Here is a 16354-nt window from a genome sequence, read left to right as displayed (position 1 = left end):
CAGGACCCTGGAGCTGTGAAGCAGCAGTGCTAACCACTGTGCTACCCTTGACGATCCTGACGGGTTGGCAACACAATTATTGATTTTTTTTTCCCTCGTATATATAAACAACAGACACTAGACTGGCTCACCTTTGTGTGGGAGTGGGGTTCCACTTCAGATTGAATTCAATCGAGTACATTTGTCCGGTTCTGTGAGGTGGGGGGAGACGCAGGTACAGGTGAGTGAAGGGGCGGCAGACGGGCCGCTCGCGCCACCGCTGCGGCTGGGGGAAAGAGCGGGAAAGTGCAGGCAGCCAGCTGCAACCCGATTGGCACGCGATAGGTTGGCAGTTGGCCGTTGACGCGCGAGCTGAGCCGTTGGCGGCCGCCGCCGCCGCGCGTGCGCTGGTTTGGGGGTTGGCGGGGGAGGGGGGGTGGAGGGAGGGGAGTGTTTGCAGAGTTTGTCAGGATCTCTTGTCAGTAGTAGCGGCGCCGGCAGCAGCAAGCAAGCAAAGCAAGCAAGCAAGCAGCATCAGTGTGGCGGGGGACAGCAGCATGTGCGAGCTCTGTGCGAGGCAGAGCGGGAGAGAGACGACAGGGATTGCAGCTCATCCCGGCACCGTTTGCCAGCGCAGCAGCGGCACCCGGGCTCTCGGCGGCTGGCATCGGGCACTTTAACCCCACTGGCCGAAGAGAGAGAGAAAAGAGAAGAAAAGAAGGGAGGGAATAGTAACACAACTGCGCGAGAATTAAAAAAAATAGAGATAGAGGAGAGCTGCAGTCTCAGGGATGGGAAACTTCACCCGGACAAAGTCAGCAGCAGAAGCACCAAACTCTTGCTAGGATCGCAAAGGTAAGGCGGACCGAGCCCCGGCTGGAAGTGCGACGACATTCCCCCACCCAGGTCGTGAGAAAGCGGCGGTACTTTTAGTCACACTTCATTTTAACGGGGTGCAGTTTGTTTAGAAACAGAAGCGCTGTAAAGTGCATGTTGTGTGTGAGGAGCCGCTGTGAAATGGCTGTCACTGCTTAATGGTGGCGGCTTTTAATCAGCCTCTAGCGCCGACTATGGTGAATGTCTGAGAGTGTCGGCCGATCCGGATAGCGGTGCATATTATCCATCCATCGCCTGTGCTAACATTCCCCTATCAAACTGGGCACACTGCGTTGCACAGACATGATGAAGATCGGTGCAGGGAGTGAATCAGTGCGTTTGCTGCTTTAAAACATGTCTTAATCTGCAAAGCAGCTTGACCATCGGCACTGATCCCCCCTGCTTGTCAAAATACATGGCCCGCCATTTCATTCTAAAGAACAGCATTGAAAGTTATTTTCCAACTACTCTGAGTTGATCCCCCCTCCCTCCATATCTTCAGATTATTTATTTATATATATAGTGTGTAGGGCGCCTCGGGAGCAGAGCACTCTGCCAATTGGTGTGAGACTAGGGAACGAAAATCTCATCAAAGCAGAATTATTAAACCGCTCTCTGACCCTGACGGGACCGCAGAAAGAGTTTGTTTTCAAGAATGGCTCCGCCACATTTCGTTGCACTTTTCTTTTGGCATAATGGTTGGGAATTAATTTGTGAAATGTATGAAATAAATGAGAGACAGGCGGTGTCAACTCCGGAGTTAATTCTAGCAGCAGTTCCCGGTGTATTCATTCCAGGAGACGGGGCTGGCCAGGTTAACTGCGGGGATGTCTTATTCTGTATACTTTCTACTAGCAGCCAGCCTTAACCAGAATAAATGTATCTTGCCGGAGCGGTGTAATTGCGGATGAACAGGCACGCATTCATGTTTGTATACTTTACACAAATGATCCAATGCATCAGTAAGACACTAATCTCGCAGAGAACCTCATCTTTTTATGCTCCCGTGTCACTTATTGGCTTTCGCTCTCGTTTCCCTCTCTTCACTGTCTTTTTCCTTTACGTGCCTGTTCATGTGTTCCCGTATGTTTTTACACTTATTTTTCTCCTTTTTTACTTTCTTCAAGGCTATCTGCCCCTCTCTATGTTTACCTGTACGTGTATCTCCGCCTCTCTTCTCCCTTTCCTCGTCTGTCAAACGAGATCTTTTCACTAATTGGCCAAATAATGCTCGGCTGTTTAGGTATCTGCTCCCCCAATTCCTCTTCCTTCCTCTAAATGTAATTCCACCAGATTTGCCTCTTGAAGTTTATCAGTGGTGACATTTCTGCATTTCCTGTGCCAGATCCGTTTATCAGCCACGAATGTGGTGTGCATTGGGGAACAGAGAGGGGTGAGTCTTTGTGATTTAGTCCGAGGATTTCATTTTACAAATAAACAATGGGCAACGGAGGCAGATCGCGCTATAAATATCAAGGGCATGGAGATGTATAACCACTAGTAATGATGTTTGACAACTTGGGTTTGAAACAAAAAGTAAATAATTTATTTGCAGCTTCATCGAGCTTTCGTACTGTTCTGGTAGCTGCGGGACGTGCTGAACTTGCCATTGCATTTTCTGTGTCCAGATGCGTAAAAATGACCGCACTGCTATGCTTTTAAAGATGAAACGGAATTATTTAGGGCCGCATTTAGCGTCTTGGCCAAAATTCATGCGTACCATTTTATTTAGCTTTCTGTGGGAACTCGATACATTTCTGCAGTATTCATGAAATAATCTACTTTAGGTGATTTCCAGTATTGGTAAAACATTCATGTAGATAGTTAATCATAATAATTATTTTGTACAGTTTGAAAAGTTATAGCTGTTAATGTGAATGTCGGGATATAATTGACCCTGGAATAAACTGTACTGAAGAGACAGGGTTCCGATGCGACACAGGTGTGAAATTCCCACATTATCTACAATAATTTAAAGCTGACAATCTCTTTCTCTGCCTGTCTCTCATAATCTCATAATCTATGTACAGATCCCTATAATCATACTAAATGTTTTGATTACCTTTTCAGTTTTTACTTCTGATGTAGAATTACACACAAAAGGTTAATTCACTCTTCTTGCCGTAGATGGTGGTGGACCTGCTACCCATTCTTACTGTTTTTGTTCCTAGTTTGTTTTCCAGCATGTCAATCTTTCAGCCTCTTAACTGCCCTTCCACCATTTTAGCCACATTTCTTTGTTTATCTTTATCCATCAGTTAAGCATATTAAGTTTCTATTGACTGAGTGATACCAAGTTCTATTGCAGAATGATGACAGGCAGATCAAGCAGGACCAGTGCTAAGGCCTGTAAAAACTGTTAAAAAGTTTGGAATAAACGAGCTGCAAATAACTGAGGAAGCTTGATTGATGATTATAAATAAATAATTATTCTCTTGTGCGCATTTCAGCTTATTTGCAAAATGTTTTAATAGATTGCAACTGGGCATTGACTTTCTCCTAAAAATCAAAAATGGTGACTCCAGAATCACTTCAAAATAATTATTAATCTGTAGGGATCTTTCCTTTCTTCCTTATAAAATGCGGTGAAAAATTCACCTCATTCAACAGGTATTGGTCACTTGTCAAGTATTTCCTTACATGCTTCAATGACAAATCATGTCTGACAGCCTACATGAAAGTTGTTTTGTTGACTTGCATCACAATGAAAACATTTTTATTATAAAGCCAGCCATCTCTGGATCAAAACACCAACCAAATCCCCAATTTTACTTAATACATTTTTGGAATCCCTTTGTTTTCCTTTTCATTTCAGAATATAAAAATGTGCAATTTTCACTCCAGGTCTTCTGCCATTTTTAGATTATAAATACCCAAAGCTTATATAAGGGCTTACAGTGTATGTCCTTTTGAGGGCATAAGGAAATAAGCAATGCTATTGTTGAGGGAGTTGTGGAGAGAGAGGTGCTAGGTAATGGGCTCACGGATGTGGCCTGTCCCTATTGCTGGAATGAAAAATTCATATTTTCAGAAAAATTCCTGGGGCCTCAGTGTTGTCAGCCGGCAAGATGAAAGTGCCATAGTGCACTTTTTATTATGCGTCCTTAATTTTGTCATCATTAGCAAGGACGGTATTTATTGTCCACCCCTAATTATTCTAATAGGGACATCCCTGAGAAGGTGGTGGTGAACTACATTCTTGAACTGCTACTGTCTTATGTGTAATATGTTAAGAAGGGAGGAAGTTCCAGGATTTTGGTTTAATGATAATGAATGGATAGTGATTTATTTCCAAATCAGGCTGAATTGGAGGGGACCTTGCAGGAATTGGTGTACCCATGCCCCTGCTGCCATTTTCTTCTGGGTAGTAAAGATTATGTGTTTGGAAGATGCTATTGAAGGAGCTTGACAGTTGCTACATTGCACCTTGTAAGCAATGCGCACTGGAACCACAGTGTATAATTTGTGGAAGAAGTAAATGTGTAAAGTGGTGGAAAAGGTTCCATTCAAGCATACTGCTTTGTCCAGGATGTTGTCAATCTTCTTGAGTACTTTTGGAGCTTTACTCTCCTAGGTAAGCAGAGAGTAACCAGTGGTGCTTTGATGCACTCAGTTTTTAGAATGAATAATTATAATTCATATAATAATTAGCTGTATACTAAATATATTCTTATTTGTAGTGTCATAGAACATTTACAGCACAAAAGGAGGTCATCACCCTGTTGTGTCCATGCTGACTAGTCCCATTGCCCTGCCTTTCTCTCTTGGCCTTCAACTTTTTCCTTTTCAGACAATGAACCAATATCTTCTGAAAGCCACAATTAAATCTGCCTTCACCACAGTCTTGCAGTGCGAAAATGTTTTTCCTCATGTCTGTCTTGGTCCTTTTGCCAGTTACCTTAAACCCATGTTTCTTAGTTCTCAAAACCTGCAAATGGAAATAGTTTCTCAGTCTAGACCCTTGCATAGCTTCCTACAATCTGAAAAGCAACCGGTTACCACCATATTCTCTGTTTCCTGTCATTTAGCCAACTTTGCATCCATGCTGACATCCCTTTTATCCCATGGGCTTTAACTTTGCTGATAACATGTTATTTGGTGTTATATCAAAAGCATTTTGTACACAACATCAACTACATTAATTTCATCAGTCCACTCTGTTTCCTTACCAAAGATCTCAATAAAGATAGCGAAACAAGATTTGCCTTTAACAAATTTTTACTGGCTTTGCTTAATTATTTTATGAATGCAGTAAGAAAGATCAATACGAACTTAAATTTTTGTAAGTAGGGAAGTTTGGTGAAAATGAGGGAAGCAGGTATTTGTTTCCCTTTGCTTTTTCTATCTTCTCACCCTTTAGGACTGGTTCTTAGTTCGCTACAGGGAAAGGAATTAACTGTTTGGTGACAAGTTAGTAAGTGAGTAAGTTCCACTCTATCCGTCAGGTTTAAACAGTACATAACTTGGTGATGGAGTTAATAAAATATGTAAGAAGCACCATAGATAAGTAAATAATTTAAGTAATTGTTTAAAACACATTAAGATGGCAGGTCAGGTGATGTGTCAAGGTTGCAGCATGTGGGAGCTCCTGGGTAACATATTGATTCAGGGTAAACGTGTGCTGTTTGTGTTTGCGGCTCAAGGAACTTCGGCTCATAGTCATTGAGCTGGAGGCTGAACTGCAGACTCTGGAGCACATCAGGAAGGTGGAAAGTAACCTTGATGCTTTGTAACAGGAGGCAATCACGCCTCTTAGGATACAGTCTTCTGATTTTGTCAGTGGTCAGGGACAAGAGAGTGTGACTGCGGGTGAGGCAGGTAAGGGAACTCAGAGGGCAAGAGTGTCAGTCTCTGCAATTGTTCACTAGGTTTCTCAGCTTGTTTGGATAACAGTTGGGGGTGCAAAATAAATTAGCTGACTGACCATGGCACCATTACAGGAAGAAGTCTGACAACACCAGGTTTTAGTCCAACCGATTTATTTGATAGTAAATGCACAAGCTTTCAGGTTAGTCCCTTCGTCAGGTGAATGGAGAGTTCTGGCCTCAGACAGAGCATCTAAAGCACAGACTGTTTACAGATTACTGATTAGAAAGCGAATCTTTACACCTGACCTGCTGTTCAAGTCTTTAAGTGGCCGACAATGTGAGTGGAAGGAGCACTGATCACAGGTTAAAGAGATGTGTATTGTCTCCAGACAGTACAGTGAGTGAGGTTTTGCAAACCCAGGCAAGTGTTGGGGGTTACAGATAGTGCGACATGAACCCAAGATCCTTGTTGAGACCGTCCTCATGTGTGTGGAACTTGGCTATCAGTCTCTGCTCAGCGACTCTGCGCTGTCGTGTGTCGTGAAGGCCGCCTTGGAGAATGCTTACCCGAAGGTCAGAGGCTGAATGCCCGTGACCACTGAAGTGTTCGCCAACAGGAAGGGAACAGTCTTGCCTGGTGATTGTCGAGCGATGTTCATTCATCCGTTGTCGTAGCGTCTGCATGGTCTCCCCATTGTACCATGCTTTGGGACATCCTTTCTTGCAATGTATCAGGTAGACAATGTTGGCCGAGTTGCAAGTGTATTTACCGTGTACCTGGTGGATGGTATTCTCATGTGTGATGACGGTATCCGTGTCGATGATCCGGCATGTCTTGCAGAGGTTGCTGTGGCAAGGTTGTGTGGTGTTGTGGTCACTGTTCCCCTGAAGACTGGGTAGTTTGCTGCGAACAATGGTCTGTTTGAGGTTGTGTGGTTGTCTGAAGGCAAGAAGTGGGGGTGTGGGGATGGCCCTGGCGAGATGTTCGTCTTCATCAATGATATGTTGAAGACTCCGGAGAAGATGTCGTAGCTTCTCCGCTCCAGGGAAGTACTGGACGACGAAGGGTACTCTGTCCACTGTGTCCCGTGTTTGTCTTCTGAGGAGATCGGTGCAGTTTTTTGCTGTGGCACATCGGAACTGTCGATCTATGAGTCGAGCGCCGTATCATGTTCTTAAGAGGGCATCTTTCAGCGTCTGGAGGCGTCTGTCACGATCCTCCTCATCTGAGCAAATCCTGTGTATACGGAGGGCTTGTCCATACGGGATGGCTTCTTTAACATGTTTAGGGTGGAAGCTGGGGAAGTGGAGCATTGTGAGATTGTCCATCAGGAGGTGCATTAACACCAGATTCATCAGCCGCACTCACAAGACAGCCCCGAACATCACCCAAGCACAACGAACGCCATCCACGCTCTCAAGACCAACCGCAACATTGTCATCAAACCAGCAGACAAAGGAGGGGCCATCGTCATACTGAACAGAACGGATTACTGTAAAGAAGTGTACCGACAACTAAACAATGAGGAACACTACAGACAGTTACCCACAGATCCAACCAAAGAACACACTCGTCAACTCAACAATCTGATCAAGACCTTTGATCCGGACCTTCAGAGCACCCTCCGTGCTCTCATTCCATGCACTCCCCGCATTGGAGATCTCTGCTGCCTCCCAAAGATACACAAGGCAAACACACCTGGCCGTCCCATCGTATCGGGCAATGGGACTCTGTGTGAGAACCTCTCCGGCTACGTCGAGGGCATCCTGAAACCCATTGTACAAAGAACCCCCAGCTTTTGTCGCGACACTACGGACTTCCTACAGAAACTCAGCACACATGGAGCAGTTAAACCAGGGACACTCCTCGTCACAATGGATGTCTCGGCGCTCTACACCAACATCCCCCACAACGATGACATTGCTGCCTCAGTACTCAATGCTGACAACTGCCAGTTTCCAGATGCAATTTTACAACTCATCCGCTTTATCCTGGACCACAATGTCTTCACCTTCAACAACCAGTTTTTCATCCAGACACATGGAACAGCCATGGGGACCAAATTTGCACCTCAATATGCAAACATCTTCATGCACAGGTTCGAACAAGACTTCTTCACTGCACAGAGTCTTCAACCGATGCTATACACTAGATACATCGATGACATTTTCTTCCTTTGGCCTCATGATGAACAATCACTGAAACAACTATATGATGATATCAACAAATTCCACCCCACCATTAGACTCACCATGGACTATTCCCCAGAATCAGTTGCATTCTTGGACACATGCATCTCCATCAAGGACGGTCACCTCAGCACCTCACTGTACCGCAAGCCCACAGACAATCTCACAATGCTCCACTTCTCCAGCTTCCACCCTAAACATGTTAAAGAAGCCATCAGCCAACATTGTCTACCTGATACGTTGCAAGAAAGGATGTCCCGAAGCATGGTACAATGGGGAGACCATGCAGACGCTACGACAACGGATGAATGAACATCGCTCGACAATCACCAGGCAAGACTGTTCCCTTCCTGTTGGCGAACACTTCAGTGGTCACGGGCATTCAGCCTCTGACCTTCGGGTAAGCATTCTCCAAGGCGGCCTTCACGACACACGACAGCGCAGAGTCGCTGAGCAGAGACTGATAGCCAAGTTCCACACACATGAGGACGGTCTCAACAAGGATCTTGGGTTCATGTCGCACTATCTGTAACCCCCAACACCTGCCTGGGTTTGCAAAACCTCACTCACTGTACTGTCTGGAAACAATACACATCTCTTTAACCTGTGATCAGTGCTCCTTCCACTCACATTGTCGGCCACTTCAAGACTTGAACAGCAGGTCAGGTGTAAAGATTCGCATTCTAATCAGTAATCTGTAAACAGTCGGTGCTTTATATGCTCTGTTTGAGGCCAGAATTCTCCATTCACCTGACGAAGGGACTAACCTGAAAGCTTGTGCGTTTACTATCAAATAAATCGGTTGGACTAAAACCTGGTGTTGTCAGACTTTTTACTGTGTTTACCCCAGTCCAACGCCGGCACATCCACATCACCATTACAGGAAGCCATTCAAGTGGGGGACATATGAATGTAGTGGTAATAGAAGACAGTATAATGAGGTGGATTGACACTTTTCTCCGTATCAAGGAACAAGAGCCCACATGGCTGTGCTGCCTGTCTGGTGCCAGGGTGCAGGACATCTGTTCAGTGCTGGAGACGAACTTGGATTGGGAGGAAGAAGATCAAATGATCATGGTTCATGTAGGTACCAACAATATAGGCAAAGGAGGAAGTTCAGCATTGTCAGTATGAAGATAGGTACCAAATTAAGAAGGTAATAATTTCTGGATCATTACCTAAGCCATGTGTAAATTGGCACAGAACAAATAAGATTTGAGAAGTGAATATGTGGCTCAAAGACTGGTTTGGGTGAAGTGTGTTCCGAATTGAACAAAGAACAACACAGCACAGGAAACAGGCCCTTCTGCCCAACGAGCCCCCTCTCCACCCATGACCCTTGACTATGCTTATGGCACTCCACATTGGAAACCAGATTGAGGGGAGACTTATTTAGGGACAATTTGTTACACCAATCAGCCTAATATAACATCTGTGGGGCATGGGAGAAAAACCGGAGCACCCGGTGAAAACCCACGCAAGCATGGGGAGAATGCGCAAACTCCCACAGACACTGGCCCAAATCCATGTATCTGCACAGCAAACAGTGATAGTCACTGAGCTGTCGTGTTGCCCAGCATCTGGTCCAGTTTAAGCGTACACTAATGATGTGAAGCCCTAGGCTACTCTCGAAACATCCAAGAGCAGCCCTCGCACGACCCACCGCATTTATGCCCCTTGTTGGACAACAAGGCGGACTGAATCAATTGTGGGACAATGTCGCCAGTACTGGGGAAAGTCAGATCTGTATTGTTGGGATGGTCTACATCTAAACCACGCTGGGGCTGATGTTTTAGCGAGTCGCTTAACTAAGGAAGTAGGGAGAATATTAAACTGAATAGTGGGTAAGGGATCAAATTAGGGAAGGTTATGGTAGACCAAAAAGCACAGGCAAGAGAGGAAGGGACTAATATAAAGAGATAAACAGACCATGGCGGGAGGGGATAAAGAATGCAAACCTGAGAATAAATCAGCGGGTAAGGCTATATGATACAAAAATAATAAAAGGACAAAACTAAAGGCTGTTTATTGAAATTCAATAAAGCATTCAAAACAAAACAGATGAACTGACAGTGCAGATATAGCTACATGATGACATGGCTTGGGGCCGGAATATTGAGGAATATGTGACAGCAAGGAAAAACAGAAGGTTAAGAAAAGGTGGAGAGGTTGCTCTGTTAATAAATGATGGCATTAGAGAGGGATGACCTAAGTTCTGGAAACCAGGATGGAGTAGCAGTTTGGTTTGATATGAGAAATTATGAAGGCAAGAAATCAGTTGTGGAAGTGGTGTACAGGCCCCCGAATAATAACTATACAGAAGGACAGAATATAAAAGATTATCAGAAAGATACAGTGATAATCATAGAGGATTTTAATCTACATATCGATTGAATAAATTAGATGGCAAAAAGTAGCTTTGATGAGGAATTCATAGAATGTTTTCAGGATAGCTTCTAAGAACAACATGTTCTGGAGCTAACCAGAGGGAAGGCTGTTATCAAATCCTTGCTGCGGCCACTCAGCCCATTGAGTCATTACTGACTCTGACAGAATATCTTATCCAGACCTTATCCTCATAACCTCACACATTTAATCATGGCTAATCCATCTAACATACACATCTTGGGACACTAAGGGACAATTTTTACTATGGCCAATCCACCCATCCTTCACACTTTGGAACTGAGAGGGGAAACCGGAGCACCCAGAGGAAACCCATGCAGACACGGGAGAACATGCAAACTCCCCACAGATAGTTACTCAAGGCTGGAATTGAACCCGGGTCCCTGGTGCTGTGAAACTGCAGTGTTAACCACTGTGCTGCCCCTCTTGACCCACTATTGTGCAATGAAATAGGTTTCATTGATAACCAGGTAGCTCAGCTTAACTTATCTGATGCATTTTAATCAATTTGCAACCAACGAGACTGAGTGCATTATAGATATGTTGTTCCATACTTCTGTTGAATAACCATGAAAAGTAACTCACAGACCAGTGTGCCAAAAGATTACTATGTGGAGATACCAGTGCTGGAGTGGGATAAACACAGTAAGAAGACTCACAACACCAGGTTAAAGTCCAACAGGTTTATTTGGCAGCACAAGCCACTAGCTTTCGGAATGCTGTTCCTTCGTCAGGTGAGTGGGAGTTTTGTTCACAAACAGGGATATAAAGACACAAACTCAGTTTACAAAATAATGGTTGGAATGCAAGTCTTTACTGGTAATCAAGTCTTAAAGGTACAGGCAATGTGATTGCAGAGAGGGTTAAGCACAGTTTAAAGAGATGTGTATTGTCTCCAGCCAGGAGTTCTCCTACCAAATAAACCTGTTGGACTTGAACCTGGTGTTGTGAGACTTCTTACCATAGGATTATTCCCAGACAGGAAAGAATTGTCCATTTGAATTGTAAGAATGTGTAAAATTCTTGTTCCTTCTTATTCAGACATGGTTAGAGCAGTCAGTAAGTTGTTACTGTATCTGAAATGTAAAATAGTTGTGATGAGTATTTAATACCATTTTTAAAGAATTGAATTTGGTTGCTGCTCCACTTTCCCGATATTCACCAATATTTTATTATGCAGTACCTGTTACTTAAATGGTAAATTGTAGCAATCACTTCACTTGAGTACCAAACACATTTAGCAATATACCACAGTACAATCAACCACCGTTATGTATGGAATAGTTGTACTAAATGGATTAAGAACTCTGTCAACAGTACTGGGCGCAAGGCATTAATCCTCTGCTTCATCAGAAAAGTGTAGGATTTTGATTAACATAATTGCAGGCATAACTGGGGATTTTTCTGATTTGCGGGTGCATATAGTTATGACTATGGTTCTCCCACACAGGTTACTCTGTAGTATTATGAAAGCTTTTTGTACTGTGACCTAATATGAAAGCCACACGTTGTAACTTTATAACATCAGTTGAAGTGATTTCAACCTTGTGTGTTTTCAATGTTCCATTACTGTGCTCTATAAAACTAAATGCACTGCAAGGCATTAGCAACCATTTCTGTAACATGCAAAAAAGACCTGAGGATATTTGGGAAATGAGTACTTCTAACAGAGCTAACAGATAATCTGCCAGTTCGCCCTCATATTGTTGTAAAAGTCCTTCATCCTTTGTAAAAGCAGGGAGGTTATGTTTCAATTGTACAGGGCATTGATGAGATCATGGGGCGATTTTCCCCCAAAAATTATAAGTTTTGAATTTGCGTGAAAACTGGAGTAAATCATGCTTTTTTTTTCAGTGGGAGTTTAGAGCCAAATCTCCCACTGTATGGACTGCTGAGTGTACTAGCGTAAATCCCACTAAAAATCAGTGGGTGGGGCCTATTCCACTGGAGAGGCCAGCAGCAGAGCACTGAGCGGGCCACTGCGCAGCACCAATCTCTCAATGCCAAGATCAGAGCATGCGCAGTGGCGCATGTCGGCTAGCCTCCCAGTCGCTGGCCAGCTAGGCTGCTGGCCAGCACCCCCCCCAACACCCGCATCATCAGCCACCACCCCCCTCTTCAATCACTGCCCCTCTGGGCATTGGCACTTTGCCCATTGGGCAGTGCATGGGAGCCCAGGTTGGCACTGCCAAGGTGCCAATGCCCGGGGGGGGCACCCCTTGGCAGCCAATCCTCTGGGGGGCCCCATTGCCCCCCTTTCACTCCAGTGGGATTGGGCCACTAGCTCCCCGAAATGGGGAGGTACTGTAAACCCTGCTGGAGTGAAGAATGAAACACTCCTGGCAGGGTGGGAGAGGCTAGCAGGCCCTGAGACTTCAATCCTGGGTCCACTAATGATATTTAAATTAGATTTGCATGCCTGATGTAGCTCCATACCTATTTCTGGCACTGAGCTGACAGCTCCAGGAATCTCATGTTGGGAGAGGCACTGAGGACCAAATGCTCAGTGTGGACTGCGCTAATCTGGCCCCGCTGAAATCTCCCAGCCTGCTGCACTAAAAAATTAGCACAGCGGGATGGGCAAATCACCCCCTCGCGTGCGCCCCCCCCCCCCCCATCTTTGATATTGTCTACATTATTGGTCTCCTTATCTCAGGAAAGATGTAAATGTGTTAGAAGCAGTTCAGAGAAGGTTTACAAGACTTATACCAGGAAAGGGCAAATTTTCTTAGAGGAAAAGATTGGAGAGTTTAGATTTGTACCCTCTAGAATTTAGAAGAGTAAGAGCTGACTTGATCAAAACCATTAAACTCCTGAATGGATGTTTCCTCTTGTTGGACCATCTTAAGTTTTTAGAATTTTTAAAGTTTATTTATTCATGTCAGAAGTAGGCTTACATTAACACCATAATGAAGTTACTGTAAAAATCCCCAGGTTGCCACACTCTGGCGCCTGTTTGGGTGCACTGGGGAAGAAGCTAGCAAGGCCAATGCACCTAATCAGTACATCTTTTGGACACCGGAGTACGTGGAGGAAACCCACGCAGACACGGGGAAAACATACAGACTCTGCACATACAGTGACCCAAGCCAGGAATCGAACCTGGTCCCTGGCGCTGTGAGGCAGCACTGTGCCACTGTACTGTCCACTGTCGTTGAGTTTAGTTTTGAGAAACTCTTTTGGAATTATGCTTTCTGGGGACTGGTAGCTCACTGAGGTAGAGATTGCATTGTTCAGGAAGTGTCTTAAATGAAATGCATGTGATCTCCTGAACAGGTTTCATAATTTTCTAGATTTGACATTGGTTAAAGTTAAAGTCTAGATTATAGAGAGGACAAATTTTAAACCAAAAAAAAGTGAGACTACTTTTGGAGTTTTGAAAAATGTAAGGCAATCAGGTTGTCATACAGTGTTTCTCTCCTCCTACTCAGCAGAGCAAGACAGTGGATGTGCGAGAATCACTCACTGCCTTGTTAAAATTGAAGACACTGAACACAATGCACTGATCTTCCAGATAACTTGCAGGATTTACTAGGGTTTTAATGAGCTGCTATATTGCCCCCTTACTGTCCCCCACCCCACCACTAAGCCATCATCCTTAAACCCATTCTATAGGTAGGAAACGGCTGTTATGGATACCCCACACATGAAGATTGAGACCCGGTCCCTCCACAGTTTCTGTACCATTCTTCTCCCCCTGCCCCCAACTCTCCAAATTTTATTTGGTTGGATACAGGAGTTGCTGGTTTTTCTCTTACATTCGATCCACAATTAGGCCCAAATCAAACTTTCTGGGGTGCTGGCCAAGAGAGTGTTAATGACTTGTTTTCTGTAAACATGCAGCATGTTCTCTTAAAGACTGAAAACTTGAATCCATAACATTTCAGCCATTTAAATTCTACTGATAGGGACAGGTTGCATTGAAATGGTCAATTTGCTTTGTGATTGGTGCAAATTTGGGCCAGAGTGGTTTATAGTCTCCATTAAACCCCCCCCCCTTCTAAAATTATCATCTTCCCCTGGCTAAAAGGTACCAATGCATATCAGGTACAGTTCCATAAGCACTACCAGCCTCTAATACTGTACCCGGGAGCCATTATTCACTTGTGAGCTAATGCAGCAAGTACCACCATTTTATTGAGCCATTCAGGGGATTGGAGGTCCTGTTGTGCAGTGAATTAGTGTCCCTTCCTCAGAGGCAGAAGCTCTGGGTTCGAGTCTCGCCCTGGGACTTGATGGCCAAAGAAGGTGCATTCATTATGCAGCTAATCGGGAACGAGGTTACTTGCAAAATCCTTCCAAACACACCAGCGGCTGGCGATAATTTATCATAAACCTTTTAATGATGGGGTGGGGTGGGAGAAAAGTATTCAGTGAGGGGTAAATAGTTTGGGAAGATGGGGTTGAGAGGCTGTCAGGTAAATCCTCAATGTAGGCCCAATCAAAGTTGGCAACCTTAACGTCACAGCCAACTTCACATTCTGGCTTCAGATCGGCAATTCCCTTGGCAGACGCAACCATTCTGGCCAATTTCCTACCCACCTCTGCTCGACTTAAGTGAGGCAGCTGAGTGAAATTGGAGCTTCACCACCATCAGTCAACTCTTGCTAGGCCTACAGTTCCATGTAGCTTGTGGAGACCTTACTCAAGAAGCGCTTTCTATCAGAATTTCAATTTATGGATCACGGTTTAAAAATAAAGAGTTGCTCACTTAAGATGGAGTTGAGGAGAAATATTTTCTCTGAGGTCGTGAGTCTCTGGAACTCTCTTCCTGGAAAGGCAATGGAAGTGAAATGTTTGAATACTTTTAAGGCAGAGCTAGATAGATTCGTGATTAATAGCGACCCAGGCAGTAATGTGAAGGTTACAATCAGATCAGCCATAATCCTATAGCATGGTGGAGCAGGCTTGAGGAGCCGAGTCGTCTGCTTCTTCGCATGCTTGTATGTCCAAGTGACTATTAATTTTATTCTGTCGTATTGTTTCTTCCCACCACCAAGATTAAACCATCTGGCTGTTGCTGGGTATATCCTTCTGCAGGTCTCCGCTGTTTCAAACATGTTCTACAAGTGCATTATTATTTTAGCATGGTTTGAAATTGTAGTCGTTTGGCAAGAGTGCTGCTACCTTTTTGTTTTAACAGTTACTGAGCATGTTTTGCCATCTCCTTTCCAACTCTCCTACTTGCTGACTCTCCTGACTTTCCTGGCCAACTTGCTCACTCTCCCACTTGCTTTCCACCCCAGCTTGCTGCATCTTTCTGAACCTCCCTCTCTCTCTTTCCAACTTAAAGCTCCTCTTGTTGCTTGTTCTCTCTTATTGCCCATTGCCAAAATTCTCGCTCACATTTAGTGTTTGGGAGATGGAGGTGGTGAGCCAGAGGGAGTGGTGGAGGGAAGTAGTGAGTGGTGGGTCAGTGGGATCAGAGAAATGGTGAGTGAGAGGGAAGTCTGATGGGTCCGCAGATGGGGGAGTTGGGAGCTGTGGCGATCTGGAATGGGAAATGGCAAGCAAGAGATAAGTTGAAAGAGTTAGTATTGTTAAAAGTTAATAAGTTAGTAAGAGTTAGAAGGAGAATTTTTGGACTAGTTAGGTTAAAGACACCCAATAGATATTTAGTGAATTATAGGTCATGAACGTTGTCCACCCTTTTTTTCATGTTTTCTTATAGGAAAGTGATTTTCATTTTGTATGTTTTTGTCTATTGTGCCACTTTTTAGGAACACGTTAGGAGTGCTATTAGTAATGTCCTTTTTTGAACAAGGGTTTAAATTTGCAGTTTTCCGGTCCTCTGGTACCACACCTGTGTCTAAGGAAGATTGGTATTTTATGACCAGTACCAATACAATGTTCACCCCTCCTGTCTGTATCTTTGGATGCATCTTTAGGTACAACCTACCTTTCTAATTCCTCCTCTTCATTAATTTTTAGCCAATCCAGCATCTCAACTACCTCCTCTTCACTATGATTTTAGCAACACCTTCTTTCTCAGAAAATACAGATGTAAAGTACCTCAGCCATTCGCTTTGTCTCCATGTGATTTCCCTTTTTGGTCCCTAATTGGCACCACTCCTGAGCATTTCAGAAGCTCCACC

General features: G+C 44.3%; 1 protein-coding gene across 5 annotated transcripts in view; it reads left to right on the top strand.

Moving 5' to 3' along the window:
* The first annotated feature begins 490 nt into the window (after window positions 1–490).
* adgrb2 (adhesion G protein-coupled receptor B2) overlaps window positions 491–16354 on the top strand; it is a 930376-nt gene continuing 914512 nt past the window's right edge. For all 5 annotated transcript variants that reach the window (XM_080211622.1, XM_080211621.1, XM_080211620.1 and 2 more), the window contains exon 1: window positions 491–834. The gene's annotated coding sequence lies outside the window, so the exon portion shown is untranslated. The remainder of the gene's footprint in view (window positions 835–16354) is intronic.

This window comes from Carcharhinus amblyrhynchos, chromosome 24, assembly GCF_965287045.1.
Source record: "Carcharhinus amblyrhynchos chromosome 24, sCarAmb.v2.hapA, whole genome shotgun sequence".
In the NCBI taxonomy this organism is placed as follows: Eukaryota; Metazoa; Chordata; class Chondrichthyes; order Carcharhiniformes; family Carcharhinidae; genus Carcharhinus; species Carcharhinus amblyrhynchos.
This window is presented reverse-complemented; position numbering and strand designations above follow the sequence as displayed.